This window comes from Equus caballus, chromosome 10, assembly GCF_041296265.1.
Source record: "Equus caballus isolate H_3958 breed thoroughbred chromosome 10, TB-T2T, whole genome shotgun sequence".
Taxonomy (NCBI): domain Eukaryota; kingdom Metazoa; phylum Chordata; class Mammalia; order Perissodactyla; family Equidae; genus Equus; species Equus caballus.
In genome coordinates, this window is record NC_091693.1 from 42,022,278 (window position 1) to 42,039,650 (window position 17,373).

The window sequence follows — 17,373 nt, forward strand, 5'->3', positions numbered from 1 at the left end:
TTAAAAAATGCTTTGAGGATAGTACTACCTCTTTAAACTTATTATGAAAAAGGTTCGCTCCTATGTTCCAGGCAGTTCATTTCAGAGTCTATCTTCCTTCTGTAGCAGTAACCACCCACTCAGGGTTGCTTCCTTACTGCTGTCAACTGCATGTTGACTGGTGATGCTGTTTTATATTAGATTCACTGGCTCTTGTCCTCTCCTTTCATTGTCTTGAGTGAAAGGCAGTATTTTGGCATCAAATTATTGTTTTCAAACAAAGGATGGAGTTGTTGGTCAGGGCAGTAAGAAGATTCACGTTATTATTGGATTCGGTTTGTTCTGAAGCAGTTAATCCCAAGGGAAGCCAAGTAGAAACATTCATGTTTTAATCAGGAGAAAAGTAAATATTGTTTGTGTATGAATAAATATACTAAGGGAAAAAATAAGGCATTTTAAAATGCAGAGCAATCGTGTTTGGGTTTTTCCTGATGATATTTGCCAACACGAATAATTATGCATTAGATGTTAAGTCAGGTTGAAGTTGCCATTCGACATTGGCCTTTCCTCTCCCCACCCTGCACCACTTTGTCATCTGGCATATTTATTTGGAGGATATGGACTCAATAAATCAAAACTAATATTTTTTACTTACCTACTATAACTGAGCTTGGTACGGAGAAGTGAAATAGAAGCATAATGGGCCCATGGGGGTAAACAGAAGTGCAATGCTCAAGGGGCAAACACTTAGTGTTGACACAGACATGGACACAAGGCAGAGGATGCTGTAAGAAAACTATAAATGTAGTTCAGTGACATCGTTTCATGGAACAAGAGGGAATTCACTTGTTTTTGTACAAGAGAGAGCTTTGAGCTGCGCTTAAAGTTTGGATAATATTTGGAAGGTAAGTATGGAAGAAAATGCTGCTCCATGTGAAGGTAACAGAGACAGCAAACATGGCTCAGGTAGGAATGCATATGTCATGAATTATGGTTATGGAAGAATCATTAATGTGAAGAAAAAAAGCAGACTATAACAAAGACTCTAATAAAGGGGCTTAAAAAACCCCAAATGAAGTGCTTGGCAGAATGTCTCAAAGACGGAAGGCATGGACTCGAGATGGTCATTTACACCCTCCCACCCATCTCCTCTTCCACTCCAAAGACAATAAAGCTATTCTAGTTGAGAAATATATTTTCTACCCCAGAAGCCAAAAAGCAGAGATGATACCAGAGTAGTGGGTTCCAAGGGTAGGGAGCTCTATGACTCTGTCTATAAAACACCAAAACATCCAAGAATTTCACACCACTACTGATTAATCAAATAATCAGTCAGTCAGTATGTATGCTCCGTACATTATTTGTTCAAAGTAGCTCAGTTCAGGTTTAACATTTCACAAGCAAAATAGCCAGGCTACTGAAGCAAATTTTAGAATTGAATGTGCTGGATATTTTGGAATCATGTCGACACAGCCTATATAAAAAGAATCTTGGCCAGTGAGTTGGCTGGAATTATTGCTAAACAAAAGCCATAGCACTTTGTCATGGGGTTGAATTTAGTTTTCCTACCACATTTTTTTTTCAAGTGAGTCACTAGAACAACATCCTGACCCCACAGTATGTTACCAACGAAAGCACATCTTTATTTTTCTCTGGTTTCTCTTTGCAGCCAAGCAAGGCTTTGGCCGTCTTATATTCATCAGCAAGAAATCCCCAAATACCAAGCAGCATACCAGCATCTGCATGGGCCATGGATTCAGGACAGATTTCAAATCCTGGAAGAGAGACTTAATCTCCTCCTCTTCTTGGCCACGATCTAAGAGAAAAAATGATTTCACTGACCCATGTCAGACTTAACACTTTGTTTCTCAGAAACAGCAAGGGATCTCCAGCAGGTCTCATTTGTCAAGGATGGTGTGTACAGAGCATGAAACAAGAAATTGGCCTTTGCAGTGTGCAGAAACGAGTCTTTGGCCTCAGTGTAGCCTTGCTTGTAACTCTTAAAGCTAGCATTCCTGCTGAGGCTTACCCTAAGTGTTTACATGTTAAGATCAGATGAAACTACTTCTCTTCTCCAAGTCATTGCTGCTGTTCTAAGAGGTCAGTAAACAGTATTTACCTTTAGCAGTGGATATTTTATTGATCAAAAATTAGGTTTGGGTATTGAACAGGTGGAGGGTCACTAATCATGATCTAACAGTTAGGTCTCCATACACATGGGCATTGATAGGGGAGCAGGCATTTTCACTGACAGATCACAAAATGCAGCAACACAGTCTCCTCCATGGCGAACTCCTGAGCAGACACTTAGGACAGGGATGAGACATAGGAATGCCAGATGGGTTCGAACCAGGGTAGTGTGTGGCTTTGCATGCATGTCCACAGTCATCCCTTGAAAAGCCTAGTGCAGCCAGAAGAAGCTTGCATAAGAGCAGATGTGAGCTTTTGTTGTATTTAAAACAAGAGTTTTGTTCCCTTCTGAAGAGCAAAATAAGAAATTCTCTGACTGAAGGAAGGCATAAATTATGATTATGTTTTCCATACTTTAATATTTCCTGAACAGAGAGCCTAATGGTCCAAAATAGCTTAGGGTGGGAAAATGGCATATTAAGCTACACTATTGACATAGTATTTAAATATCTTTCATCTACTTTTTAAGTCAGACTAGAATTAAAACAACATCTGGAGACAACATCCAAGAATAGCATAGGTTATTTTTTTCTGATGCTATTTTGCTCACTGTCTCTTTACAACTTCCCTCACCACATAAAGAGACCTATGCTCCTCCAGAGGATGTTTTTTCATTTTCCTCCCTTTAGAAAGGAGAAATTCTTAACCAGTGTTGACAGTTGAGGCTCCTTGGAAGTCTTCTTGGTTCATAGACTAGAAGATCTGGATTCTCGAGTTCCATGAAACTCAGGCTGTCCTTCATGCTTTGCTTCCTGATACTTCAGTGTGGAGCTCTGCTGCTCAAATGACGTGGACCTAATAGTTTAAATTCTAGTTCTGTCATTTACTAATTGTGTTAACATGGGCAACTCATTGCTGGGAGACAGCTCTCCATGGTTCTCTTGTGTGTCTTCATGTCTTTCAAGCAGACACACTGACTGCCTGTGGTTCAGACTTCGTTTAAGCATGTTTATATAGTGAATAACTTTTGAAGATAGAGACAGTATTCCCTCCAGAGCAAAGGGCAGGCATGCTTAGTGTCTGTTATAGAAATTTCTGTAACACAATTTGTAAAAATTCCTGTAATACATTATAAAATTCCTGTAACACGATCTATTGTGTGTGCAGGTGTTATCTGGTCTTCTTTGTGTTGCTCTGTGGGAACTGGGGTTCAGGAAAATGGCAAAAGAAAATGTGAATACTCTGGCTACAGCTACTGCTATAAGTAATAAAATCCTTTGTCTCTGACCCGGGAGACTCATGCCTTCTGCAAGCATCAATGAAACTGTGGTGGGCTAACTTGTTAGCTTTCAAGGAGGGTAAAATATCAGACCCTTGACAGTTTTTGACACTTATTTGACAGTATTAATCCTTAGTCTCCTCATCTGTAAAATAGACTTTACAAGTAGTAGTGACACACTTGTAGTGAGGACAACGAGCCCAGTACTCATCACATACTAAGTCTTCAATAAATATTTGCTACTGTTACTATTTACATGATACCTTTACCCTCTAACTTAAATAAGCCAGTCCTTATGCATAGTCTTATTTTGAAAGAAAACTTCTGTTAAAAGATTCTGTTAAGAAACCTACAATTTCAAGATATCCCTCCTCAAATATAATTTCTTTTGGAGTCATTTTCTTTTTACCTATGAGGTTCACACTTTGTCTTCACATTTTCTTGCAGTATAGTTTTATATGTAATATTGGATGGGTCTAATGTAGAGCCTTACAGTAAAAAACTTTTTCCTTTATTTGCTTCCGCTGAAAGAAATGGAAAAAAGACTTGTATAATAACTTTCTTCGCTTTGTTTGGCTTATGACTAAAAATTTAACTTCTTAAATATTTTGTCTTTATTCCTCAAGAGAACTGTTGTGAAGACACAACAGAGAAGCTGGTTTCGAGGAACATGTCAGCATGACCATGTGAGAGCCTAAATCTGCTGTGTAGGTTTATTGCTGCCCCTGAGAAATGAAGACAGAAGAGAGATAAGTTGTAGATATAATTATGTTCCTCTTTTTCTGAAAATGCCTCCTTGAATCCCTTTTACCTACAAAGACAACTCACAATTCTTTGGCTTGTTTTTACAGGCCGTTCAGATTTGTCCAGAGCATCTTCTGCTTTAACTTTTTCACTTCTTCATAGGTCCTTGAACACTTTGAGCTATTCCTCTCTCTGTATATTTCAGACGTACCTTTCTGTCTGGTATGTCTTTCCCTTCCTTTTCTACTCAACACAATCCCATTCATCCCTTGAAGGTCTGTTCAAGTTTCTGTTTGTCTGGGAGCCTTCCTTGCTTTATCTAAGTACAACTGGCTGGTCTTTTCCTTGTCTGGCTCACGCTCTTAGTTGATATCACTATTCTTGCCCTTAAAGAACTGCTCTGTATTTACTTGCCAATGGCCTATTTCACCTAACTGATTGCTAAGTGCTTGAGGGTAGAGAATGTCTTACTCATTTTTTGTCTTTTTTGACATGCACAGTGCCTGGCAAAATGGTAGATATTTTTATCAATGGGGCACAGAATGGGACTGGTCAGCTTTTCTGAGATGTAAGCCATGAAGTTTGTTTCATTGGCATTTGGTTAAACCTCAGTGTTTTTCAGCACTGGTTGCTCGTTGGAATCACATAGATGGGTTTAAAAAAGTACTGTTGTGAGAGCCCAGAGACATTGATGGCTTACCTCATCCCCACAGATTGGGATTTAGTTGGTTTTATGTGGAGTCCAGGTGTTGGTAATAATAATAGTAAGCACTTATGTACCACATATAAGGCACTATTTCAGGCACTATTTGAAGCACTTTATTTACGTTAATTTATGGGCATCATTTTGAAAGCCAACATTGAGAACCACTACAGTCTGGCTAAATCGCAAATAGTCACTGAGGTTGAAGTAAATAATGTTGGAACTAAGCCAGATTCTTTTAGCAGAGCCCGTGTTTTTTGTTTGTTTATTTGTTTTTGTTTTTAATTAAATAGGAGATTAAAGAAGCAATCCCAGTGTGTCCAGTGTGATGAGTTGTGGTGAGACCAGAAAAAATTTTCAGTGACTGGGAGAAGAATTCAGATTGCTGAAGGAAATGTTAAACATTAAGAGTCACTTTCTCGTTTAAGGTCCAGTTCTCATGACAGCACTTTATTAACCAATTTGCCATAAAAATTCATCTTTGCTCACTGGAGCTTTTCACTTTTGAAATGGAAGGGCTAATTTGATTTGACTTTTTGTAATTATTTAAAAGAAATGTAACATCTGGAAAAAAAGAGATTGCAATGATTTAAGTAAGGCAATATTATAAGAAGTTTACTAAAAATGGTCCTAGGTTAAAATAGTAAGTTTAGAACAATAAAAAGGGATTTTTAAGTATCATATTTAATTGTGAAAAACATATTTTCATACAAAACACATTATAAAAATAGTTTGCTTTTGCACTAAAACATATTTTTCTAGCTCTATTAAGGAAAATTACTAATATGGTTCAGGCCACCCTCAGTACTACTACACATAGCTTCCTCACTAGTGTTCTTGCTGCTTTTGTCTCTCCTCCATCCTTCCTGCCTGCCTGCCAGTTATCTGTCATCGCATACTCTAGTTGTGCACAGAGGGTTAACCTCAGTGAAACAAGGCAGACATGGCACTGGGCCTGGAATAAATCTGCCCACTAGGATGGTACAGGAAGTAGGGGAAGAATCTCAGGAAACTTAGTATTTATAGAGCAAGGTAATAGGGAGTCATTTGCTGGCAGCTGTTGAGTATCATGGAAAGTGACCCCAGGGTAACTCAGCTGACCAGGCAGCTGGAAGAGCATGACTACATGGAAGCCAGATCAAGCAATACTAGATGATGCACCCAGGCGGAAGGAGGGAAGGCATGTCTACCATAGCAAATCTTGGTCAATAGCAGGTTGGATTGTACTTCCTCTGGTGGATGAGGGTTGTTTCAGGGTTCAGTCTCCACCCCAAAATGTCTTGAGGTATCAATAGGGATGTAAATAAAGAAAACAGTCCAGGACCTAATTACTAGAACTGAGAATAAGGTGGATGTGACTTTAAAAATAAGTCAACCAGTTATTAGCACTTGGACACAAACTGAGAGTCAGGTAAGTCACAAAAGTGACTTGATCCTGGGCCTCTGAATTAGGTAGAGTTCTTTAAGGGACCACATTCCACCTGTAGGTGAAGGTAGTCAAGTAGTTTACATGTAGGTGGGAGACAGATGCAGTATTTGAGATACAGAAAACATATCTTCTTACCACCTAACTCTGGTCTTTCTGATCAGTTTTCTTCAGTGGCTCCCTGTTGATTGTAGAACAAGCCAGTCTCATTAATCTGACATATAATGCCTTCTATAATCTGGTTTCGACTATTTTATGTTCTTATTTCTCACTTCTCCTTATAATATCTTCTTCCCCCACTCCTGCAACGACATACCTTCACAAAGTCTGTAATTCCATAATCCAGACTAATTAAATATTCTTCCTCATCTTAACACACCCTATACTGTACTAGCTTGATAATTTTCTCCTGTATATCTATCCATTATGTAGAACCTATTCCTTAATACCAAAAGCTGGCAGTAATTATTTTTTCTCTTTTTTCCCACCTCTACTATTGACATGCCTTTTCAAGTAAAGGCTCATGTTAGCCTGATTCCTCTTAATGTCTCCCATGAAGCCCAACATAGTGGGAGACAAAAGAACACAGGTTTTTAAAGGCCTAATTTATTGACCTAATTTTTTTTACATTACATGTGTTTTTTAAGTTACATCAATTTGCGCACATTTTGAGTTTTTACAGACTATCGTGGATTTGAAGGACAAACCCATATTCTTCTTGAGTGAAATATGAAGCCTTATCAGTAGACTTAGGAACAATTTGGAAAATTCAGATTTATAAGAACTTCCATATTTAGTTGTGTAGTTTATGAACATATTGTATATTCATTCTCTTATATAATACACAGACTTTTGTGTATGATTGGATTTTCATGATATTCAGAAAGGTAAAACCATGATAACATCATTTTTATGAGCTCAGAAGACAAATAATTAACTTGGATTAAAAATTCAATAATAGGACTAGTCATTACCTCAAACCATTAGTATCGAGTAATAGCAAGTACTGAATGATTGAATATAAATAAAAAGGGGTTGATTAGTATTCAGAACTTATTCTCAATATCATATGGATCAGTGGCTCTCAACCAGGCGTGGTTTTGACTTGCCCTTCAGGGACATCTGACAACGTCTGGAGATGTTTTGAGTTTTTCATAAATGGGGGCAGTGTTTCTGGCATCTAGTGGGTAGAAGCCAGAGGTACTACTAAATGTCCTACAAAGCACAGGATAATCCCCTACAACAGAGACTTATCTGGTCCAAAATGTCAATAGTGCTTGAGGCTGAGTAACTGGATACGGACCAAGGTTAATGTTTGGGCTATTGACATTTAACCTGAAAGATACATGTACTATGTATATTTACTGTCTATTATCTATGTATACATGCTATACTAACTTAAAAATATATATTATATATTATAAATATGTATACTATATACATATGTATATATAATATATATACATACGTATACATATATACACACTAAACTCAGTGAAAGCATCAGTCACAGAGATATATTAGTTTCAGAAAGCAGAAACCTAAAGTTAAAATAGAAATTACTTAAAGCACGATTAAAATGTAGAATCATTACCTTTCAGAGACTGTGGATTCTTCTTATGAATTTAAAATGTACTGTTTTGACTTTTGTTTAAACTGTGAGCCCAATCCTCAGTCTGAGAAATAATTTAGTAATACAGAAGCTTTTGTGGTGGTCATATAAATTGTGATTGTTTTGGGTTTGGATTCACATGTGGTTAAACTACAAGTTTCCATGACTTCACTGAATTTCAGGTTTTGCTTATGCAGTAATATTGGTAAATGGAAAAATTGCTATAAGGTGATTAGCCTGCTAATCAGCTATCACTTCGGAACTTTTCTTCCGTTTTTGGAGCTTTGCATAGCTTGGGCTTTTATACTTTATATTAAACTACTTATAACCCAAATGATTTACAGGAAAACTCTGCAAGGTGAGGTCACTGTGTACTTCAAGGCCAGGGCGAAAGTCTGCTCTCCCATTTGTTTGTGCTTTGTTTGGCCTTGTCCATTAAGCCAGATGGATAAGCAGGGCACATATGGTGCGTGAACTGGCTGGGGCTCCCAGCAGGCTGGAGCTGTGGACTCCGTCGCCTACTGCTGTGCTTTTATGTTTGAGTTCAAAATTCCCCAACTGCTTTGCGCAGGGGCAGAGGCCAGGCCCATCCAAACTCAGCAGGAACCAGCCACTCTGAAGTCCAGAGTGCTCATCTAGAAGGACAAGATCTCCAGCAACAAAGGCCTTCTCCTCTATGATCTGCTTCTGTTCCTTTGTGCCATTGGGCTCCCTCTCTCAGGATCAAAGAGCTCTGTGGGAACACTCTTCCTGACTCAGGCTTGTGGGAAATTCCCATTTTGAATCCAGTTTTGGGTCTGGGAGTTGAATTTCTTCTGGCTAGCCTTGTGGCCACTCAGGGAGGCAGAGAAACTGCTATAAGGATCTGTAAAGAGCAGGAAAACAAAGAACATCTCTATGTTGACAATAGCAGCTCTAGGCCAGATGGGAGGATTAGCCTGGGACCGTTGTCCTGTGGTTAGAGTTGTGGAAATACTGGTCCTATCCAGGGGGAGCCGCTTAATGAAACTGTGGGGATCAGGCCACTACTCTAACTTGTCCACTTTTGCTTCTGTTGTATTTAATGGTCATGGTAACTTGCACATTTTACACAGTGGTCCTGTATTTAGGAGGCTGTAGTGGTTTGAAGAGCTCATAAGTGGTTATGAGCATGGACTTTGGAATCAGAAAGATTAGGCTTGACTCATAGTTTCTATCACGTGTTAGCAGAGGAAACTTGAAACTTATTTAACCCCACTGAGTCTTAATTTCCTCATCTAAAAAATTAATGTAATAGTCCCTCTATAACTAGATGAAATGAGATGCTGTGTTGTGGTGTGGTGAGTACACACTCCAGAGCCAGACTGCTTGGGATTGAATGCTGGCTCTGCCACTCACTAGCTGGCTGACCTTGGACACAATGCTCCACCTTTCTGTGCTCTGTGGAGACAATAACAAGATCAGCTTAGAGGGTTGTTGTCAGTATTAAGAACCTATGTGTGTAGAACACTGAAAACAATGTCGAGCCTCTTGTAGTCTTTAATAACTGTTACCTAAATTACTATTGTGAGGGTGAAAAGACTTCTCAGTAGCAGAGAAATCCTTTTGTGAGTATATACATGTGCAGCATTTATAAATGTACTGCATAGAAAGTCTCTTGAAAGCTTTAAAATATTGCTTTATCTGGGTAATTTCTCAGTCTTCCCCTGAGTTGAGAAGTTATTGCAGACAGAGAAAGACAAATGCTGTATGATATCTCTTATATCTAGAATGTAAAAAAGCCAAACTCTTAAAGACAGAGAGTAGAATGGTGGTTACCAGGGGCTGGTGGAGGAGGGGAGTGGAGGAATTGGAGAGATGTTTTTAAAGGGTACAAACTTGTAATTAATAGATCAGTAAGTCCTGGAGATCTAATGCACAGCAAAATGATTATGGACAACAATACCATATTATAAACTTCAAAATTGCAAAGAGACTAGATCTTAATTGTTCTCACCACATAAAAGAAATGGTAATTACATGACCTGAAAGAGATGCTAGCTAATGCTATGGTGGTAAGCATATTGCCATACATAAATGTATCAAATCAACATGTCCTACACCTTAAACTTACACAATGTTATATGTTACTTATGCCTCAATTAAAAAAAGAGAAGTTATTTTAGATAACTTAAATGGCCACTTGTAAAACAAGACCAAAGTGTCTGGTATTTCTCTTCAAATTGAGTAAAGTTTAAGAAAAGTACAAATATACACACACACACACGCACACACACACACACTCACAGCTTATGAAGGTGTAGACGGGAACTGGGTCTAATGAAATGAAGCAATTGAAGAGAGATTGTCACTACTTAAAAGCGTTAGAAACCCTTGGCTCTAGATACCCCTGGGAATTGAAGGTTTGTTTGCTACAATAACTCTAAAACATCTGCTACACAATTGACGAGTGACACTTATGTCTTCTCCTTCCCTGTCATTGGGCTTGTCCACTCCGGGAGGAACCTCATGCCTCGTCCCTCTCAATCCTTCTCAATCCTCCATCTCTCCTTGACCCAGCTGTTCATCTCTAATTCTTTTCTTCTTTACTACTCTGTCTGCAAAATCAAGCTGGTATAAATCGTGTATATTTTTTAAATGGTTTTAAAAGTATTAAAAGGAAGACCTACTTACTCCTCTATTATACTCATTGCTGACAAGTTTGGGTTTCCAGTCCACAGCAGGCACTTTTTGGTTGCTATTCTGATAGATTATACAAAAGGAGCAGATTGCTCACATTTTGCATGTATTTTATAAAATCTATTTGCTTGGAAAAATGAAAGAAGAAATGCAAAACAGATTATGAAAACCAATATATTTCATACCTTTGTTATGTTAGTAAAGTTTCATATTCAGATAAAAAGAGTCATATGTTGAATTGATAAAAAATAATTTACTAAGAGATAATATAAGTATGATGGCTTAATCTCCCTTCTGAATCTAATTGGGTTTTAGGTCATAAAATGATGCTAAAATGAACTATAAAATCTTCAAAGATTCTTTGTATGAAAATAAATTTTATGAGTATGAAACAAAAGGAATTCATTTAATGTTTAGCTGGCAATATTGCTTTCAGTAGGCTAACATAAAAAGGGATTGATACCACAGATGTTTCATGATTACTTTATCAAAGTAAATGCATAAAATGTTTTACCTTATTCTTGTAATACAGAATTGAGATTGTTTAGCTTTTCACTTTGTGTAAGTTTGGAAATTTTTTCAAATAAACTGTAGCATCACAATGAAATTAGTGTGTGGGGAGGAAGGATCTTCAGAACTTTAGCTTCCTTCAAAACAGAAAAACATATTCTAAATCGTTCGAGTTTTCCAGTTCATTTGGCCTGGGCAGCTGCCTGCATGTCTTGTCATAACTACCATGTTAAATTTAGTCATATGTTCAGAAAATGGAGAAAAACGTTCACCACTGGCAGGTGAAAACAGGAAATAAAAATATTGACTCGGGATGTTCCCAGGACAATTAAATAGCTAATGAAAGGATCATAGTTCCTAAGGCCACCATGAATAGGAAAGTGGGCACTAAGTACCTCGTTTGGCAGGCAGCTGATTCCAATTCATGATGCCTATAATTTCTGGCTATGTGAGTAATGTGGCAAAATAGCTCATATTGCAGTAAAATGGGGGGGAAAAGTGTTTTCTAGAGGACTTACATTTTTAGGATCACGGCAGAATCTTCTCTTGCCGTTTCCCCTCTTTTGGAAACACCTATGCTTTTTTGGAAATGCTCAGTCTTTGATTTTGATACCAGGTCTAAACAAAATGAGCACATACCTAGTCACCAATGGCATTGTTTACATGGAGGACCAAGCTGTTTTGGGTCTAATGTGACCTCAGACTGGAATAGTTGGATGTGGTGGTGACGCTATCAAAAATTAATATATCATTTGCTCAGGTTCTGAGTAGAACACCACAATAAATTATTTGGAAAGAATTTCTTCAAGAGAAAGCTATCCATCTAGGAATCATTTTTGGAGGAGTTACCATGTACGAGGCACTGTGTGTGAAAAGAGAGAAAAATAGTGTTTGTGTTTTTATCTAGGAAAGTTAAATTTGATGGCACTTTTTGAGCAGTGATGACTTTTCCTTTCAGAAAAATATAATGACAATTAGCCATTTTTTGTGGTGGTTTTCAAGATTGATGGCAAAGTGCATCAGGCACTTGTTCTGAATGCATTTTGATTAAAGTATAAATCATTCAGACTGTATCCATTTTGTTTGCAAGTATTCTTTGTTGAATCCTTTGCCTACAGATGACATCAGGAAAATAACTTTTGTTATAGATCACTTCTGATGGATTAGATGGGAACTCTCAGTGCCAGGGAAGGGCCTGGGAGGAGAACGTTTCAAAGGAGGCAAGAGAGCAAGCCTTGAAGTTTCTGGAGGCTAGGAATCTCAGGGGGACAATAAAATCCATCCCCCAGTTCCCCTTCCACTCCCACCAGATAAAGAGATGTTTGGGAGCATGAGAGCCTGGGGCCTAGGAAATGACTATGAACACTGTGCCTGACTATATTGTCAGGCATCAATATAATCAGGATACCAGAATATTTGGCCCTCAAAAGAGGGCAAGATTTGCTTAGAAGCCAGTCGTCCCTGAAGAGTTTTCTTGATTGTAATGAGGGAATGCCATGGAGGAAATGGATCAGGCAAGGTGGCTGACACCTTCATCCCCTTCCCATGACTGGACACCCTGAGAGAAGAGAAAAAAATAATTCTGAATTGATTGAGCTTATGCCTTGCTTGACTAAGAAAAGCTCTAAATTGACTGAGAAAAAAATTTGGAATTAACTTAGGCAAGTTTCAGTCATTCAGCAACCAAGCTCAATCACTGAGAGAGATGTTATTTTACGCATCTGAACTCTGTCAATTAAAATTATTGTGCTTACAAACACTGCTATAATTTCAGTGAATGTGCTTTATTTCCCATGTGTATATATAAATGATTTTGGAACATTTATTTGATGCCAGAATCAGCTTCATAGATAGGAATGTAAACTATTTTATAGAGTCCTCTTAATGGCTTAAATGAAGAGAAATTAATTAGCAGATCTTCATATGCTCGGAAACGTTTATATAACCTATCAGTTGATTGGAAATATTTAAAGTGATTAATGTTTTGAGTAAGAAATCACCAAGATAAACCACATCAATCACAAAAATCTTTAGGGCTTTGCTTGTCAATTTCTAGAAATGACCACTTAAGAGAATAGATTCTGTTCTGTGAATGTATTTAGAGTGTTTGGAGTTGATTCTGTGATATCCTAATTTTCTTCATAGGTGTAAGACCATTGAAGGAAATAAAAGCTACATTTTTGAATTAAATAAATTTAAAAAATAAATATATATACTTACTTTTTATAGTAATTAAACTAAAATATTGTGGTCCACATAATTTGTAAGGATGAATTTTTCCACATACCTGGTAATTAATCATTAATTAATCTCACCTATAAGTAGAACCTACTTTAATTGATGAGAGAATGATGCTGGGAATAGGTGAGATTTATGAAAACAGAAAACTTTCTTCAGGATAATTCTTTAGGGGACAAGTTGGATGCTGGGGAAAGAATGAATCCAATAAAGGGGCGTTACCTGTCTGCTAGAACCTCAAGACCAGGGAAGAAATCTGGATGGATATGCTCTGCTTACTCAGGAGGACTTAAGATTATAAACACCACATAAATAATTTATGAAGGTAGTTGGTTAAGAATGGAAAAGGAGTTAATACCAGAAAATACAGGTGTTTTCATACAGGTAAGATGAAAATAGCAGGTGTTTAGATTTTGGGCTATTAAGTGTAGTTTGATTGAGCTGCTAAATTTTCCTTGGTCACATTACTAAATATGCACTCTCTAACTTGACCTTCATGAGAGAGATGTTTTGGTACCAGTGTTTTTTGATTGTATCAAAATCAATCAAATGAACAAATAAATAAACAATTCCTATAAAATCTTTCAGCACTGATGCAAAACATTCATTGAGTTAGTTCTATTTTTGGAATCCTAACTTTATTAAATGAAGACAATTTCTGTTGGTGTCATTGTCACGGTAGAACTAATCATGAGTCATTGATATTAGTTTACTGTCCAAGGATTATAAATTCAGTGATTTTTTTTTATTGTTCTGGATCCAATTGCTTGAAGCTTTAAAACAAATATGTTATACGTTATAGTATGAAAGACGGTAAGAGCATATATAAAGGACATTATAGCTAAAAATGGAAGCCCAAATATAAGGATGTCTAGAAACTTTTGAATGTTCTGTAACACTAAATCATAGTCCTGAAATATTTAATATTACATTCCAGATAGGGAGAAAGTCTCCATACATCCATTCAGCGTGCTCCCACTTGAAATATTACTTTCTTCTTTTTAATGTAGACAAAGATGACTCATGGAATTCATTTAGTTTCATAAAACAAATTAGCATTTCTTGAAACCAATTATGGTAAAAGTAGAGGAAAATAATTGTCAAAGACAAAAGTACAACATTAGCAGTGAGTAGCAACATTATGACCATATCTATGTGGGCACAAAGCGAAGTGAGGATCTGGTAATCGTATGATTAACTTTCTCTGAGTAAATAACTACCCAAGGTGATGATAATCGTGATGATGGTGATGATGGTCGTGGTGGTGTGATGGTGGTGATGATGATATTAACAACAATTACCATTTATTGAGTGCTTACCAGGTGTCAGGCATTGTTCTAAGCACTATTTTTGCATTAATGCATTTGATCCCCAGAGAACCCTAACAGGTAAGTAGTATTTTTACAGACAAGTGAGTTGAGGAACAGAAAGGTTAATAATTTGTTTGAAGTCACACACTGGTGATGGTAGAGTTGCAATTCAACCCCAGGCAATGTAGTCTAGATTCCGTACTCTAAACCACTACTTTTTAGATGCAAAAGTGAGAAGTTGATGTTCTTAGCTCTCCAACTACTGCATATGATCATCTTCAGAGACAAAGAGATTAAAGAATCCATCATAAGGATGGATTATTTAACCAAAACCTGTTATCCAAAATTTAAAAAATATATTTAAAGTAGTGGTAGATAAGTTTTTATATCCGGGGCTAATGGTATTGCTGTCTGCTTTCTCAGGAAAGCCTAATGTGTGAGTTAAGAAGATCATAGCCTATAAGGAATGTTTAAGCATGCTGAAAAGGCTCTCTTGCTTCAGAAATATCCCTAACACATCTGTCCTGGTGCTGGGAGCTCCTTCACTGGAGGCAATGTAGTATAAGAAGGACTAGTACAGACAGCATCAGCCCTAGTGTGGCTGGATGTAGCATACAAATGAAGTGTGGAGGGAGGAGGAGAGACTTGGCTTCAATCGCTTTTACTTTTAAGGTCCGTCCCACCTCTAACAACCCTTTGGGTGAAGGGAATTCCTGTTAAAATGCACAACTTTTTAGGATTCTAATAAATTAATCAGGAATACCTAGTGAGAATTAATTAATTAGATTCTTCCCCAGGTAAACACGTTAGGGAAGGGCATGTATTAGAATTAATGGCAGTTGGAAGCCAGCAAAGAGAGCAGAGAATAGGCACTGGGAGGAAGCCCTGGGGAGCCAGGAAAAGTGGCAAGAAGGTGCTATAGAACCCCAAAAGGATGCAACAGAGCCTCCAGAGGGGGCCGTGGATCCTTGAGAAGGTGCTGTAGGTCTTCAAGAGGGTGCTGTGGAGCCTCAACCAGCATCCTGTGATGGAGAGTAACAAGAAACAAGTGAGTTGAGGAAGCTAGTATAAGAACAGTCCTTTGTGATTTCTCTTCATTGCTTTTGTCTGTCTTTATCATGCTTTCATTGCCCAGCCCCTCTGCCCGGCCTTCCTCCTTGTACCCTCCAGTCTTTCCCTTACTTCTAGGGATTCCCTGACCCCTCCTTCCCTTTGGGAATTCCCTTACTCCCTTATTTTGTCATCCCCTGCACATACAAATCTTAAACTCTATTCCTCACAACCCATTTTTTTGTTAGACTTTCCAAATACCTGAGCTGTAGGAAGAAACTGAGTGGTGGAAAGAAAGGCAGATCTGAGACTACTGATCTCTTTACCTCATTTTTACTTCTCCCTGTAGACTGTCTTCTTCTGGATCACTGTAGGAAAAGTTCAGGAATTGTAGCTTTGGGTTTCACATAGAAAATCATGGATTCATAGTTTTGGAGCTAAGTATGACTGTAGTTCAGATTTTTTTTTAAAGGGACGAGTTAACACAGGCCCACAGATTTGAGACTTTCCCAAGACGTGGTGGAGCTTCCCGTTCCGAGTACCATGCATTTCCATTCTACCACATCAAAGCACTGAGTGCCTACCTGCGTGCGTACCAATGCCCCAACACCCATGTACACTTACACATTCCCATTGGCTCTAAAACCAGTCCATGTCCCTGGGCTTTCAGTAATGGAAACAGCTTTCCTATTCTTTTTCCTCACAGTGGATAGAACAAATACTTTAATCAGGTCGATGATTTGCAAATGGTTTAAAAAGGTGGTTACCATGTTGAGTGCATCTAGTTTATCTACGTATCTAAGCACCGATCTAAAGAGATTTATTGCTATTCATGATGTCAGGATTCCGAAGTAGCACCAGATGAAATTTCAGACTCGGACGTGGTTACCCTGGTTACATTCCATTATGCATTGTGAGACGGTAAAGAAAGAAGGATTTGTGTGTTTGTGTTTTATAAAAATTAGAATTAAAATTTCCTTAAGGGCAGGGATTTTGTCTGTCTTGTTCATTGGTGTATGTCAGCACCTAGAACACTGGGGGCTCTGAGTCAGTAATTGTTGACATAAAAACAGTAGCCTCACTGTATGTCTTGATCTTTGCAGTAGAATTAAGCTCTAGAAATATTGTGCCCTGTTTCTTTCCTTATCAACTGATTCTCCTCACCCCAACCTCCAACTTATTTTCTACCATAACATTATCAGAACTCACCAGGATATAATTAAGTCATTATTATTCCACTGACTATTTAGCAAAATCTATATAACTGTTTTTAACATCTAGGAAGTTCTGGGTAGTAACAAAATTAATGTTGGCACTGAATACTCCAAATAATATCTAGACTTGAATGAAAATGTATATTATACATTTTCTCTGATCAACATATCAACAGACGCTAATTTTGTGAATTTATTTGGCAGATCAAGATATTATTTCCCAGAAAGCTTTGCTTCCATTTTATGGTTTAACTAACCACAGAACAAAAAAGATTTTCTCTTATTTTTGACTTAAACTTTAGAAAAGGGGATGGACACAGAAAGTCAGACTCATCTATATCCTTCTATGTAGATAATGAAAAAAATTAATCAATCAGCTGACTGTGAGTTTAGGACCAGAAATGATGGGATATGTTGCTGTCCCAAACAGTGGAAATTGACAAAATAATTGGATTTCCTTGGAGATAAAAGGAAACCTGCTTCCAGCTGCTCTTTTAGAGATAAAATAGACCAGCGATCC

General features: G+C 37.7%; 1 long non-coding RNA gene across 1 annotated transcript; it reads right to left on the reverse strand.

Moving 5' to 3' along the window:
* Nucleotides 1-14,002: 14,002 nt before the first annotated feature.
* On the reverse strand, nt 14,003-16,502 carry LOC111775483 (uncharacterized). The gene is made up of 3 exons (XR_002811187.2): nt 16,264-16,502; nt 15,901-16,007; nt 14,003-15,611 (listed from the first exon to the last, which is right to left on the reverse strand). It is a non-coding gene; the product is annotated as an uncharacterized lncRNA (long non-coding RNA).
* Between the last annotated feature and the right edge of the window lie 871 nt (nt 16,503-17,373).